The 12,733-nt window shown below is 42.1% G+C and overlaps 2 pseudogenes; both read right to left on the bottom strand.

Moving 5' to 3' along the window:
* Positions 1-7,701: 7,701 nt before the first annotated feature.
* On the bottom strand, positions 7,702-8,916 carry LOC136150132 (large ribosomal subunit protein uL15-like; annotated as a pseudogene).
* A 15-nt stretch (positions 8,917-8,931) lies between these two features.
* LOC136150248 (cytochrome c oxidase subunit NDUFA4 pseudogene) lies at positions 8,932-9,485 on the bottom strand (annotated as a pseudogene).
* Between the last annotated feature and the right edge of the window lie 3,248 nt (positions 9,486-12,733).

The following is a 12,733-nucleotide window of genomic DNA, read 5'->3' as shown; positions in this document are numbered from 1 at the left end:
CTTTATGCTCAGTGGCCTTGCGTGGAAGAAGCGAGAATGTAGCCCTGACTCTCAGAAGTCCACTTCTAGTATTCACCTTCCGCACTGAGATGGGGAGTCAGGCGGAGTCGGCCCCCCCCAGGTCTGCCCCCACCAGCTGCTCCCTGAGGAAGGAGGAGGCCGCCTCAGCCTACCCTGCCCTGCCAAACCAGAGTGCCTTCATTCACGGGCCTCGCCAGGCCTTTGCTCCCGTCCTTGGGCAGAAGAGTCACTCTTGCCAACTGGAGGCCCCCCTGGTCTCTCTCCCCAGATCGCACTTTTCTAGGTTGTGCGTGTGGCAGCTTTGTTCAGTAAGGACGGTAACTGGGCCTGAGGGTGGTTGGGCCCTGCAGGCCGCCTCATCTGAGAGACAGAGAGGCCTGGGAGTTCCTCTTCCTTTCCTCGAAAGCCTAGAGTGAAAGACGGAGGAGAGAAACTGCTTCGCGACTGAGGTGGGGAAGGGGACAGGTTTGTTATCAAGAGGCGTCTTTCCAAGTCCCATTTCCCTCCCCGGAGCTCTGAAAAGCTGATGTTTGTAACTGCCAAGATCCGTAAGCTGCTGCAATCGCTGCTGCTGGACTGGTGACCTGCTCTCCACCACCCTGGGGCAGAAGTGGGATCAGGTTGACTCCAGATCAGTTGATGGGCAGACCAAAGTAACTCCCTCCCTGAAAGCGATACTCCTGGGTGCAAAGGAGTGCTGCCCACCAGGTCCTGGAAAATTACAGAAAGACTAGAAGACAAAGTCACTTATGGATTCGGCTTCCTTTCCTCCAGCTAAAATATCTTTTGCATTCACCGGAATGTGTTGGGGCCACCTTGAGGCCACTGAAGATACTGCCTTACTCAAAAGAAACAAATCTGACTCCAGAAATTACTGAGGAAAAATGTAAGGGGGAGGGGGTGTAAAATGATACAGCTGTTTTGAAAAGTTCCGCAGGTTCTTAGAAAGGCGAAGATTTATTAAATGACCAACAATTCCACTTCTAGGTATCTACCCAAGATATATGAAAAAATATGCCTATAAACAAGGTTTGTATTCTCACGTTCATGACAGTTTTATTTATAATGGGCCCAAACTGGAAACAACTCAACTGTCCGTCAACAGGTGAATGGATAAACAAATCCATACAATGGAATGCGCATGCGCGTGTGTGCGCGTGTGTGTTAGTGGCTCAGTTGTTTCTGACTTTTTGTGACCCCATGGACTATAGCCCACCAGGCTCCTCTGTCCATGGAATTCTCCAGGCAAGAAGACTGGAGTGGGTTGCCATTCCCTTCTCCAGGGGATTGTCAGGATCCAGGGATAGAACCTGGGTCACCTTCATTGCAGTCTGATTCCTTACTATTTGAGTCACCAGAGAAGTCCTACAATGGAATAATGTTCAGCAATTAAAAAAAAAGGATGACTACTTGATACCTAAATATGGTTAAATTTCAAAAACTAGATGTCAAAGGTCGGACACAAAAGCATACGTGCATATACATATATATATGTATATGAAGTTAAAAGCATATATATATAAAGTTCTAGAATAGGTAGAATTAACCTATAATGGTAGAAATCAGATCAATGTTGGGAGTCACAGTTGAAGAGACACTTAAGAATTTTGGGGAGTGATGGAAAGGTTTTATATCTTGATAGTGATGGTGGGTATGCAATTTGTCAAAAGTCATCAATATGTATACTTATAGTGAGTGCATTTTATGTATGTAAATTATACCTCAATAAAGTTGATTTAAAAAGAAAAAAGTAATGTTGGTTTGTGTTGAAATTCTTTTGCAGGAGTGATGAGGGTGATTAAGACTTTTTAAAAGTCATTTTTACACCTCTCTCTCCAACTCTTTTGGCAACTCTCCTTCCTCTTCCTCTCCCTTCACCCTCTTGTCCCTCCACAATCCACTCTGGTCATCCTTCCCCCCTTAAGAACTGCCTCTTTCCCAGTCTTTATGAAATAGAGCGAAGTGGCTTGTTCCTACCAATCTGAATTTGATGTCTGAAGGACGCTTTTGTGTACAATCAATATCTTTGGGTTTGAATTTGGGTTTCAGTTTATTAAAACAGAAAAATTCTAACTTTTTCCTTTTTAAGTCTTCAACTTATACACTTTGCTATTTTATACAGGTAATATAATTTGAGTGTAAAAATAAGAATAATCATTTTCACTTGCTCTTTCACATCAATTATAATTTTTAAGTTAAATTTGCATAAGGGACACTAATTACAAACCTGATTAATTAAATTTCCAGCTTCTCGGCCTTTTGGCTAAGATCAAGTGTAAATTTCCAAACACTTCCAATATCTGATGGGACTGAAAACTCTAGCAAATAATTATATTCTGATGCATTAAAATAACTTCTGTAAACCTGACAAACCAAATGTACAAATGTACAAATTCAAGTTCTTTTCAATTTTATGGTAGTGTTTACAAATTTAATCAAATCTGTTAAACTTTTGAGAATTCCCTGGCAGTCCAGTGGTTAGGACTCTGCACTTTCACGGCCAAGGGTGCAGGTTCAATCCCTGGTGGGGGAATTAAGATCCTGCAAGTTGTGTGGCACACCTCCCCCAAAGTTAAAATATCATCTGAAAATATGTTACATATTTAAATTGAAATTACAGGGTTAATCTACCAGATTTCTTTACTTAAATTCTTTTAAACATTATGAACATTAAAAATATGTAATACGGGGACTTCCCTGGTGGTTCAGTGGTTGGAACGCTGTGCTTCCAGTCTGAGAAGGGCACGTTTGATCCCAGGTTGGGGAACTAAGATCCCACATGCCGCATGTGGTGCAGCCTAAAAATAAATGAATGAATAAATAAGTCTTTTAAAAAATACATAACACAAACACATTCTGAATGATTATGAGATGTTCCTAAATTTAACACAAAATCATAAAGACTGTGAGTTTGATTGCTTCATCATTTCTATTGTTCTATCTTTACCTTCAAGTTTGTATGTAGAGTCATTTACCCAACTCAAAACGGTTTAATCATGCAAGGTGGACTGAAATTTTTTTAAAAATTGAAGTATAGTTCTTTTTTATAATGTTGTGTTAATTTCTGCTGTACCGCAAAGTGATTCAGTTATACATACATAGGCCTTTTTTAAATATTCTTTTCCATTTATCACAAGATATTGAATGTAGCTGCCCATGCTCCATTCATGGACATGCCTGTCCACAGCAGGACCTTGTTGTTTATCTGATCTATATATGATAGCTTACACTTGCCGACCCCAACCTCCTCCTCCATCTCTCCTCCAGCCCCTTCCCCCTTAGCAACCATACGTCTGTTCTCAATGTCCGTGAGTCTATTTCTGTTTTGTGGATAGGTTCGTTTTTAGATTCCACATATAAGTGATATCATATGTTATTTGTCTTTCTGACTTACTTCACTGACTTACTGATAATCTTCAGTTGCATCCATGTTGCTGCAAATGGCATTATTTTGTTCTTTTAATGGCTGAGTAGTGTTCCATATGTACCACATCTTCTGTATCCATTCATCTGTCAATGGACATTTAGTTTTTTTTCCATGTCTTGGTTATTGTGAATACTGCTGCTATGAATATAGGGGTGCATGTATCTTTTTGAATTAGAGTTTTGTCTAGATATATGCCCAGGAGTGGGATTGATGGATCATATAGTAGCTCTATTTTTAGTTTTCTGAGTAATCTCCATACTGTTCTCCATAGTGGCTGCACCAACTTACCTCCCACCAACAGTGTAGGCATCTGCCAGAGCTCTTCTCCACCATGTAGCTCTCCAAACTTTTTGCTTTGGAATTTATTAAAGGTATGTGTTTATGTTCTCATTTTTAGCCTTTTCATGTTTATTGCTTCATGCTTTTTGTTTAGCAAAGACCATTACAAAGCACATAATTTGAATATGTGCCCTGGAATTCTATAACCATACAGGTGGTAATGTAATCATTTCTCCATCCAATTCAGACTTCTCTGTGCCATCCAGCGAGAGAAGATACAATTGTGGTTTCCATGGAGATTCTTGAAGGTGGGATTGTTAGTTTCCCCATCATGCTAATGTTTAGTCTCTCAGTTGTGTCTGATTCTTTGCCATCCCATGAACTGTAGCCCTCCAGGCTCCTGTGTCCCTTGGGTTTCCAAGGCAGGAATACTGGAGTGGATTGCCATTACCCCATGGTGCATTGCAAATCTCTCCCCAGTAACTGCAATGTTTGTTCTGGAATGGGCTTCCCTGAAAGCTCAGTTGGTAAAGAATCCATCTGCAATGCAGGAGACTCTGGTTCTGTTCCTGGGTTGGGAAGACCTGCTGGAGTAACAGGCAAGTTTGAGCTTGGAGTACAGAATGAAGCAGGGCAAAGGCTAACAGAGTTATGCCAAGAGAACACACTGGTCATAGCAAACACCCTCTTCCAACAACACAAGAGATGACTCTCCACATGGACATCACCAGATGGTCAATACTGAAATCAGATTGATTATATTCTTTGCAGCCAAAGATGGAGAAGCTCTATACAGTCAGTAAAAACAAGGCCGGGAGCTGACTGTGGTTGAGATCATGAACTCTTTATTGCCAAATTCAGACTTAAACTAAAGAAGGTAGGGAAAACCACTAGGCCATTCAAGTATGACCTAAATCAAATCCCTTACAATTATACAGTGGAAGTGACAAATAGATTCAAGGAATTCGATCTGATAGACAGAGTGCCTGAAGAACTATGGATGGAGGTTCGTGACATTGTACAGGAGGCAGTGATCAAGACCATCCCCAAGAAAAAGAAATGCAAAAAGGTAAAATGGTTGTCTGAGGAGGCCTTACAAATAGATGAGAAAAGAAGAGAGGCTAAAGGCAAAGGAGAAAAGGAAAGATATATCCATCTGAATGCAGAGTTCCAAAGAATAGCAAGGAGAGATAATAAAGCCTTCCTCAGTGATCAATACAAAGAAATAGAGGAAAATAATAGAATGGGAAAGACTAGAGATCTCTTCAAGAAAATTAGAGATACCAAGGGAACATTTCATGCAAAGATGGGCACAACAAAGAGAAACATTAGCAGAAGATAATAAGAAGAGGTGGCAAGAATACACAGAAGAACTATACAAAAAAGATCTTCATGACCCAGATAACCATGATGGTGTGATCACCACCTAGAGCCAGACATCCTGGAAGGTGAAGTCAAGTGGGCCTTAGGAAGCATCACCATGAACAAAGCTAGTGGAAGTGATGGAATTCCAGTTGAGCTATTTCAAATCCTAAAAGGTGATGCTGTGAAAGCAAATTTGGAAACCTTAGCAGTGGCCACGGGACTGGAAAAGGTCGGTTTTCATTCCAGTCCCAAAGAAAGGCAATGCCAAAGAATGCTCAAACTACCACATAATTGCACTTATCTCACACGCTAGCAAAGTAATACTAAAATTCTCCAAGCCAGCCTTCAACAGTATGTGAACCCAGAACTTCCAGATGTTCAAGCTGGATTTAGAAAAGACAGAGAAACCAGAGATCAAATTGCCAACATTCATTGGATCATCGAGAAGGCAAGAGAGTTCCAGAAAAACATCTACTTCGACTACACTAAAGCCTTTGACTGTGTGGATCACAACAAACTGTGGAAAATTTTTAAAGAGATGGGAATGCCATACCACCCTTACCTGCCTCCTGAGAAATCTGTATGTGCAGGTCAACAGTTAGAACCAGCCATGAAACAACAGATTGGTTCCAAATTGGGAAAGGAGTACGTCAAGGAGGTATATTGTCACTCTGCTTATTTAACTTATATGCAGAGTACATCAAGTGAAATGCTGGGCTAGATGAAGCACAAGCTGGAATCAAGATTGCTGGGAGAAATATCAGTAACTTCAGATATGCAGATGACACCACCCTTATGGCAGAAAATGAAGAAGAACTAAAGAGCCTCTTAAAAGTGAAAGAGGAGAGTGAAAAAGTTGGCTGAAAACTCAACATTCAAAAAGCTAAGATCATGGCATCTGGTCCCATCACTTCATGGCTAATAGATGAGGAAACAATGGAAACAGTGACAGACTTTATTTTCTTGGGTGCCAAAATCACTGCAGATGGTGACTGCAGCCAAGAAATTAAAACACGCTTCTTGGAAGAAAAACTACGACCAATCTAGACAGCATATTAAAAAGCAGAGACATTACTTTGCCAACAAAGTTCCATCTAGTCAAAGCTATGGTTTTTTCAGTAGTCATGTATGGATGTGAGAGTTGGACCATAAAGATAAAGAAAGCTGAGCACCGAAGAATTGGTGCTTTTGAACTGTGGTCTTGGAGAAGACTCTTGAGAGTCCCTTGGACTTCAAGGAGATCAAACCACTCCATCCTGAAGGAAATCAATCATGAACATTCATTGGAGGTATTGATGCTGAAGCTGAAGTTTCAATACTTTGGCCACCTGATGCAAAGAATTGACTCCTTGGAAAATACCCTGATACTGGGGAAGGTTGAAGGCAGGAGGAGAAGGGGACAACAGAGGATGAGATAGTTGGATGGAATCATCGACTTGATGGACATGTGTTTGAGTAAGCTCCGGGAGTTGGTGATGGACAGGGAAGCCTGGCATGCTGCAGTCCATGGGGTCACAAAGAGTTGGACACAACTGAGATACTGAACTGAACTTCCATGCTTCCACAGAGCATGTATTGAAAGCAAGGAATTCCTCCCATTCACTTGTTAAATTAACCCTGTGATTTTCCACAATTATGAAAGACCTGTCTACTCTGTCAGAAGGGAGTTTTGTGCACTATATGAAATATTATTACCAAAAGCTGCAGCCCGGGCAAAAGATGTGCTAGTCTGTCTTGTGGCCCCTGTTTCAGACCTTGGGGAGCTACTGTCGAGGTTCAGTATCATCACATGATTACAGTATGGAGCATGACTGCTGAGCACAAGAAAGTGGGCTCACCCGTGCCTGCTCATCCTCCTGTGTCATACCTCTCAGCAGGTCTCTAAGTTCTCCGTCCATACGCTCTCCTGCAGTTTATAGTTGTAGCCATCACAGCAAAGCAAAGATGGATACATGTGGACAAAGAGCTTCAGGACCTTTGGAAATCTTGCTGTGTGCTGCATCAGTAAAAGTAATTCTAGTTCCCCACCACTTTGGTAACTATAGGTTTGTTTTCTACATCCATGACTCTACTTATGTTTTGCAAATAAGTTCATTTGCTCCCACCTTTTTTTTTTTTCAAAGATTCCATATATAAGTGATATCATATGTTATGTGTCTTTCTCTTTTGACTTACTTCACTTACTATGATAATCTTTAGGTCCATCCATATTGCTGCAAATGGCATTATTTTGCTCTTTTCTTACTACTGAGTAATATTCCAATGTATGTATGTACATCTTCTTAATCCATCCCTCTGTTGATGGACATTTAGTTTGCTCCCATGTCCTGGCTATTGTAAATAGTGCTGCATGCATCTTTCTGAATTATGATTTTCTCCAGGTACATGCCCAGGAGTGGGATAGCTGGGTCATGTGGTAGCTCTATTTTTAGTTTTTTAAGAAAACTTATTCTGTTCTCTTTAGTGGCTGCACCAATTTACAGTTCCACTAACAGTGTAGGACAGTTTCCCTTTTCTCCATACTCTTTCCAGAGTTTATTATTTGTAGACCTTTTTTAAATTTGTTTAAAGCAGTTGTTAACATTTAATGTATCTCCTACCACGTGGCTTCAAGCTACTAGGACACATGCCCTACTCACGTCCTTAACCTTCCCAGCTCTTCTACTGAAGAATTTAACCTTCTCCATGACAGGCTGCTTTGGGATCTTTCCCTTGCTCAGAACTTTGTATTTAGTAGCCCAAATGCACCGCATTGACGACAGGAGCAGCTCCTCTTGTCCTTGGCAGTGTTTATAACCATGTCTGTTCACTGACCAAAGTCCACAGTTTATCAAGGTTGACATCTGGGCAGAAGTTCTGGTTCCTCTTTTTTTTTTTTTTTTGACTGCACAGTATGTGGGGTCTCAGTTCCCCAACCAGGGATCCAACCCATAGTCCCTACACTGGATGCTCAGTGTCCCAACCACTGGATCACCCTCAACTTCAGGGAAGTTCTGCTCTAGTTCCTCTTTAAGTGGTAATGCCTCATACCAGCTTGCCCAAGTATCCTGGGTGATATTTGTTGAAGTTGAGCCTGTGGTGATGAATGCCACCAGCACTGTTCCAGCATCCTGGGTACTTCTGGTGTTTGCTGATGCAGCTGAGGCTATAGCTCATGTGGCCCCCACGTTTCCAAGCCTTCCTTAGTCTGATGGCTGTAGACTTTTAAAAAATATATTTATTCGATTGCACTTGGTCTTAGTTGTGGCATGTGGGATCTGGATCCCCAACCAAGGATCACACTCGGGACCCCTGCAATGGGAGCATGCCTGCAGTGTCTTAGCCACTGGACCACCAGGGAAATCCTGGCTGTAGATTTTTTGATGATGACTCTTCTGACTAGTGTGATACCTCGTTGTAGCTTCTGTTTTAATTTGGCTGTGCCGGGTCTTCACTGTGGTATGCAGGATCTTTAGTCTTGGCATAATGGGCTCTTAGTTAGGGCATGCGGACTCTAATTCCCCGACCAAGGATGGATACCAGGCCCCTTGCATTGGGAGCATGGAGTTTTAACCACTGGCCCACCAGGGAAGTCCCCTGCATTGTAGATTAAAAAAAAAAAAATTGCCATTTTTTAAAAAAAGAAATTTTAAATTAGTTTATTTTTGGCTATGCTGGGTCTTGGTTGCTGTGATCGGATTTTCTCTAGATGTGGAGAGTGGGGACTACTCTCTAGGTATGGCGCTCGGGCTTCTCACTGACGCAGCTTCTCTTGTCGCAGAGCACGGGCTCTAGAGCGCTCGGACTTCAGTAGCACTTGGGGGGCACTTGGGTTCAGTAGTCATGGCTCCCGGGCTCGAGAGCACAGGCTCAGTAGTTGTAGCACATGGGCTTCGTTCCTCCTTGGCGTGTGGGATCTTCCTAGATCAGGGAGGGAAACTGTGTCTTCTGCATTGGCAGGTGTATTCTTCACTGCTGAGCCTCATTGTAGTTTTTTTTTTGTTTTTAAAGTTTCAGACTATTATTAATCCGTGTAAACCCCGACACAATACACTAACATGGTTTTGTGCATTTAGAGGGGAAATGTTTCCTGGTTAGGTGGAAAATTGTGTGAATGGCTTCGGGAAGACCTTCATTCTATGCAACTTTACAGCGAAATGCTTCATTTAGAAGTCTGGACCTTCTTTCCTCAGTTTGCTGTAATCTATACTCACAGAGTAGAACTTGTACTGATCATTAGGTCCCAGCTGGTCCCAGGGGTCTGGGTTAGTTTTTCTGTCCCAACTGACAACGGGATTGAACAATGCCAGGCATGTGACATATAATGCCATTCTAGTACCTTCCAGGCCATAAATATGAAGAGGGGGATCAAGCTAGAATACTTCTTGGCCTGACAAATGATCTGGCGGAGCATGGTCTCAACAAAAGCCTTGAGTCCAAATGGAGAAAAAACTTACCTGCAAGGCACAGGATTAAGCAGTCACCCCTCACTGTAGTTTTTATTTGCATTTCTTTTCATGTCCGTGTGATCTTCTCTGCAGTTATCAGAACCAAGGCTGCCACATCCACGATCCTAGGTCGTCTTTGGTTCTTTCGGTACCAAAATGGACTTTGGAGCTTGTATAGGTAGGATTCTCCAGAAAAACAGAACCAATAGGATGTATATATATTTATGTAAGAGGAGATTTATTATAGGAACTAGCTCACATAATTATGGAGGCTAAGTCCCACAACCTGCCATTTGCAAACTGGAGAATCGGGAAAGCTGGGATGTAATTCGAGTCCCATAGCCTGAGAACCAGGAGTATGGATGTCCAAGGGCAGAAAACAGACACCTCAGCTTAGAGAGAGCGGATTCACCACACCGCCATTTTTGTTCTTTTCAGTGGAGTGGTTGATCCCATCTGCATTGGTGGGAATTATCTTAACTCAGTCTACTGATTCAGATGCTAATCTTTTCCAGAGACACCCTCACAGAACACACTCAGAAGTTCTATTTTACCAGCTATCTGGGCATGCCTTAACCCAGTCAAGTTGACACATACAGTTAACCATCACAGTTTTCAATACAGCCTGCAGATATCCTGCTGAGATTTGCAAGGGTGCAGCCCCTGAGTGAAAGAGAAAAAGCCCTGAGGGCATTTCCTGGAGCGCTAACAGTTCGGCATCATATTAGAGCCAGAACCCATACATTACTTGTGCATGCGTGCTCACTCAGTTGCAGCCGACCCCATGGACTGTAGCCCGCTAGGCTCCTCTGTTCATGAAATTTCCTAGGCAAGAATATTGGAGTGGGTTGCCATTTCCTACTCCAAGGTATCTTTCTGACCTAGGGATGGAACCCACATCTCTTACATCTGCATTTGCAGGCGGATGCTTTACCACTGAGCAACCTGGGAGTTCACATTATTTTCAGAAGCAGAAAAAAATATATAAAGTTATTTCCATTTTGAAAGAGAACATGTAATATTTACTATTTTTGTCAACCATAGGAAGATACAAAGAAAAAAACAAAAAGCACCCAAATCTTATTATCCAGAGCAAAGCAACTGACATTTTGCTGCAACTTACAGTAAGGCCTTTCAATGCACACTGCATTAGTTCTCCCTCACAATTAGGTGGAGGGCTTGTTAAAACAAGTGCTTTTAAAAAGTCAGTAGTTATGGGGTGGACCTGGTAAGAAATTGCTTTTTAAAATAATTTTATTTAAATTTATTTTATTTTCCTGGGTCGGGAAGATCCCTGGAGGAGGGTATAGGCAACCCACTCCAGTATTCTTGCCTGGCGAATCCCATGGACAGAGGAGCCTGGTGGGCTACTCCATGGGGTTGCAGAGTTAGACATGACTGAATCAACTCGGCATGCACGCACTTATGTATCTAAGCAATGTTTCATATGTGTAGGAAATCACTATATTCTCTAAAGGGTTTAAGTGTGTATAAACACTAAGTTTATTAGAACTAGAATTTTCATCTCCTAGAATGTCAGCAGCTTGGACAGAACTTTTGGTTTATGAAGGGAAACATTTCTGATGTTTTTTCTTCCCAAAGGTTTATAGGCCTTTCTCCCACTTTCCCATGATTCATTTTATAAGCAAATGCATACACACCAGACAGGGATTTCACCTTTAATTTGCAACTTGCTTTCTTCAATTAGCAATGTCCTAAATATCTTTTCAAGTCAAATAAATCTGCATGACTTTTCTTTTTTAATCTTTTGGTTGTATGCCAAGTGGGATCTCAGTTCCTTGACCAGGGATTGAACCTACACCCCCTGCACTGGAATGAGTTTTGTTTTGTTTTTTTTAATTACCATGGTCTTTGCTGCTGTGCCGGCTTTCTCTAGTTGCAGTGAGTGGGGTTATTCTTCATTGCGGCTCGTGGCCTTCTTATTCCAGTGGCTTCTGCTATTGCAGAGCGTGAGCTCTAGGTACTCAGGCTTCAGTAGTTGGTTGCAGCTCGAGGGCTCTAGAGCTAAGGCTCAGTAGTTCTGGCGCATGGGCTTTGTTGTTCCACGGCATGTGGAATCTTCCCAGACCAGGGATGGAACCTGAATCCCCTGCATTGGCAGGCGGATTCTTAATCCATTATGCCACCAGGTAAGTGCTCAGAGTCTTAACCACTGGACTTCCAGGGAAGTCCCTGCATAATCGTTTAGTGAGCACTTGGTATTCCTCATTGTACCATAATTTGTTTTACTAGATGTCTCTTGTTGGACATTTAGGTTACTTTCAGTTTTTTTATTATAGAAACTTTAATAGGGCACCTTTGTATGTAACTTTTTTTGTGTGATATTATAGATTTACATGTAGTTGTGAAAAATAAAGATCGATTGTACACTTTGCCTCCGTGTGTGTATGTGCTCAGTGGTGTCTGCTTCTTTGCTATCCCATGGACTGTAGCCTGTCAGCCTCCTCTGTCCATGGAATTTTCTAGACAAGATATGGTGTGGGTTGCCATTTCCTACTCCAGGGGATCTTCCCGACCTAGAGATTGAACACTTTGCCTACTTTCCCCCATGGAAGCATTTTGTAAAATTATGTTGTAACCAAGACATTGATATTTCTTGTGTTACTTGAACTCTCCTTTGTATTTACATCGATTTTCGCACATGTCCCCTTCTCCTAAATTTCTTAAGGTGATAACTGCTGAGACAAAGAGCTTGACCTTTTTGTCCAGGTTCTGATAAAACGGCTCATTTTCCATTCTTTGTCAATGCCACCCTTGGGGATGTGTTTAGGATGGTTATCCCTCTGTAACTTACAACTTTCCTTCTAGTACTTCTTTAATTAAAAAAAAAAAATTTATAGCTGTACTGGGTCTTCATTGCTACTTTTGGGTTTTCTCTAGTTGAGGCAAGTAGGAGCTACTCACTGCAATGACTTCTCTTGTTGTGGAGCACAAGCTCTAGGTGGGTGGGCTTCAGAGTTGTGGTGCAGGGGCTTAGTTGTTCCGTGGCATGTGGGATCTTCCTGGACCAGGGATCGAACTCAGGTCCCCTGCACTGGCAGGTAGATTTTCTAACCACTGGACCACCAGGTAAGTCCCTTCAGTTTTGTTTTTGATAGTTAATAGTCTATGTGAAGAATTTCCCTGGTGGTCCAGTGGGTGACCCTCAGTTCCCAATGCAGGAAGCAGGGGTTTGATCCCTGGTTAGGGAACT

The sequence above is a fragment of the Muntiacus reevesi genome, chromosome 18, assembly GCF_963930625.1.
Source record: "Muntiacus reevesi chromosome 18, mMunRee1.1, whole genome shotgun sequence".
NCBI lineage: Eukaryota > Metazoa > Chordata > Mammalia > Artiodactyla > Cervidae > Muntiacus > Muntiacus reevesi.
The sequence above is the reverse complement of the archived record's forward strand: the minus strand, read 5'-3'. Positions and strand labels throughout refer to the sequence as shown.